This window comes from Copidosoma floridanum, unplaced genomic scaffold, assembly GCF_036245765.1.
Source record: "Copidosoma floridanum isolate Cflo_tuat_1 unplaced genomic scaffold, Cflo_Japanese_pri ptg000002l, whole genome shotgun sequence".
Lineage (NCBI taxonomy): Eukaryota > Metazoa > Arthropoda > Insecta > Hymenoptera > Encyrtidae > Copidosoma > Copidosoma floridanum.
The window spans coordinates 17,501-20,000 of record NW_028321879.1 but is presented as its reverse complement, the minus strand read 5'-3'; the positions used below and the strand labels follow the sequence as shown (position 1 = coordinate 20,000).

The 2,500-nt window shown below is 50.3% G+C and overlaps 1 pseudogene; it reads right to left on the bottom strand.

Moving 5' to 3' along the window:
* LOC149375885 (large subunit ribosomal RNA) overlaps positions 1 to 2,500 on the bottom strand; it is an 8,576-nt pseudogene that overhangs the window by 2,643 nt on the left and 3,433 nt on the right.

The following is a 2,500-nucleotide window of genomic DNA, read 5'->3' as shown; positions in this document are numbered from 1 at the left end:
GCCCTGGTACAAGTCGTTGAAGCATCAAGTTTGGTTACCGTATTCAGAGAAGATGGCGCTCGTCTTCCCTGGCTTGGGGTCACTCGGGCTTGCCACACCCGTGTCGTCATTTTTGATGACGGCCCCCTGAGGATTCTGAAACGAGGACGCTTGTCCCCAAGCCGGCTCGTTCAGGATAGCCACTTCACTTAACCTTTAGTCAATCAATTCTTTCGATATCATCTTAACTTGGTAAAGCTAGTCCTGATTTTGCCACCATTGCGAGTCCCTTCACTGTTGGAACTCGCGGTGTTACCATTCAGCGTCGCGCGGAGACATCAGGTTAGGCACTTACCAAAGCTACAACGTAGAACACGCTTCGCAGTGGTTTCGCTAAATCGCAGATAGGGACAGGAGGATTGGCGACGCACGAAGAAGTGCACAGCGATGTTCTCCGTAGTACGGCTGGCGCTGCTCCCTTTTTCCAACTGATCACCACCGAATGGGGTTAGCAGTCTCTTGAGAGGTACTCAGGGAATCTGAAATTCTACCCATCTGCAATCCCGCAAGACCCGCCCTAGGTCCGACTTTGGAGAAATTTAGACGCCCGTTGGTTCGTACCAGCTGCATCTCCAAGGAGATCCGAAGATAAATCTTATCGGGTCTCTATGGTCGATACAGCTGGAGTCCGGGCCGGACACTTTCGTTACAATCATCAGCTGCCCCGACTCTTGATTGGTCATTCCAGATCCAACCGTTCGCAGACAGCTTTTTCGATGATCGCATCCACGGGGAACCTCGAGGCGGCGTGTCCGTCGGCTCCCGCCCGGAGCCGCGTCGTTTGCTATGAGATAAGTAGGGGCGCAAATTCCTAGGACCAGTTTTTACGTGGTCTCTCATACTCATCTTTCAACTAAGGAGTTATCGGTCCGGACCGCGTCAAGGTTGCCAAAGGATAGTTCCTTTCCTTGAGCAGTTCAAATCGAGATTGCGTTCAAAGGGGGGTCAGCGAGCATAGCAATCGCGACTACGCATAGACGTTCGTATTTGGTGCTTTCTCAAACATGCGCAGTCTACAATTGTCTTATGCTGCACTAACTTGACGTTCTAACTTTTTCGTTGTTCCATAAATGGTGATGTACATTCTCATAGGCAGCAATAATTGGGTTTACCACCTGCTTTCCATTTCTTGGCTCTCAGCCAACCGGTCAAGCTTTGCCTCGTATTCGGTCCCTTACTTGGACTCATGGTCAGGTCACCCAATCTCAATGGAGAAAGGCTTTCCGTATCGTCCGTTTTTCAGTTCACGATCTTAACGAAGCAGCTTGACCCGCCGTGGTGTACTTATGGCGACACATACCTTGGCCTGGCACTTCTGCGCTTCAGGTCTTGAGCTGAGACAGGCCCAGCTCTGATCGCAATCGGACCGCGGTCCTTATTTGTCCTCAGTAGGGTCATATACTTTTATTATTGTAGAGGTCCCTGCTACTCTCGTTGGGGTCCATGCGAGAGTCAGTCAGTTGGTCTTTATTCTTTACATGGTTGTTTGCCTTTCACTCCTACTTGTAATCATTGACAGATTTTTTGTTCATCTGCGCTCATGGAAGAAGGAGATGCGCAAAGTATCAGGCGTTTGACCAGAACAACCTGCTGCCCCCAATCGCAGTGTACTTTATGCGCTTCGTTTTTCTACCGAAAAGGGGAAATAAGAGCCTTAGTCTCTCAACCAGTTGGTCAGTACTGGTTCCGGGCCTCCGTTAATGCAACGTTCCTGCACTCACGCCCTGGTACAAGTCGTTGAAGCATCAAGTTTGGTTACCGTATTCAGAGAAGATGGCGCTCGTCTTCCCTGGCTTGGGGTCACTCGGGCTTGCCACACCCGTGTCGTCATTTTTGATGACGGCCCCCTGAGGATTCTGAAACGAGGACGCTTGTCCCCAAGCCGGCTCGTTCAGGATAGCCACTTCACTTAACCTTTAGTCAATCAATTCTTTCGATATCATCTTAACTTGGTAAAGCTAGTCCTGATTTTGCCACCATTGCGAGTCCCTTCACTGTTGGAACTCGCGGTGTTACCATTCAGCGTCGCGCGGAGACATCAGGTTAGGCACTTACCAAAGCTACAACGTAGAACACGCTTCGCAGTGGTTTCGCTAAATCGCAGATAGGGACAGAGGGAATCTCGTTAATCCATTCATGCGCGTCACTAATTAGATGACGAGGCATTTGGCTATCTTGCGTGAATCATAGACACGGGCGCCGTGCTGCATTCAACTCGAGCACGATGGCATCGTGCGCCTGTTACATCCGTGTTACCCAACTGTTCAGTCAACCGCACCGCGCTTTCAGTCGTTACAAGGCACATTTGAAGACGTACCCCCGGTAAGGCGATTACCTCACATACAGGGATTGGACGGACGAATCTACGACTCCTCATTGTCTCAGCATGTTACCCTGAGAGACGGTATGACAAAGTCCTGTTACGGGGTGTAACATGAACGAACTTTGCCACCCGGATTGA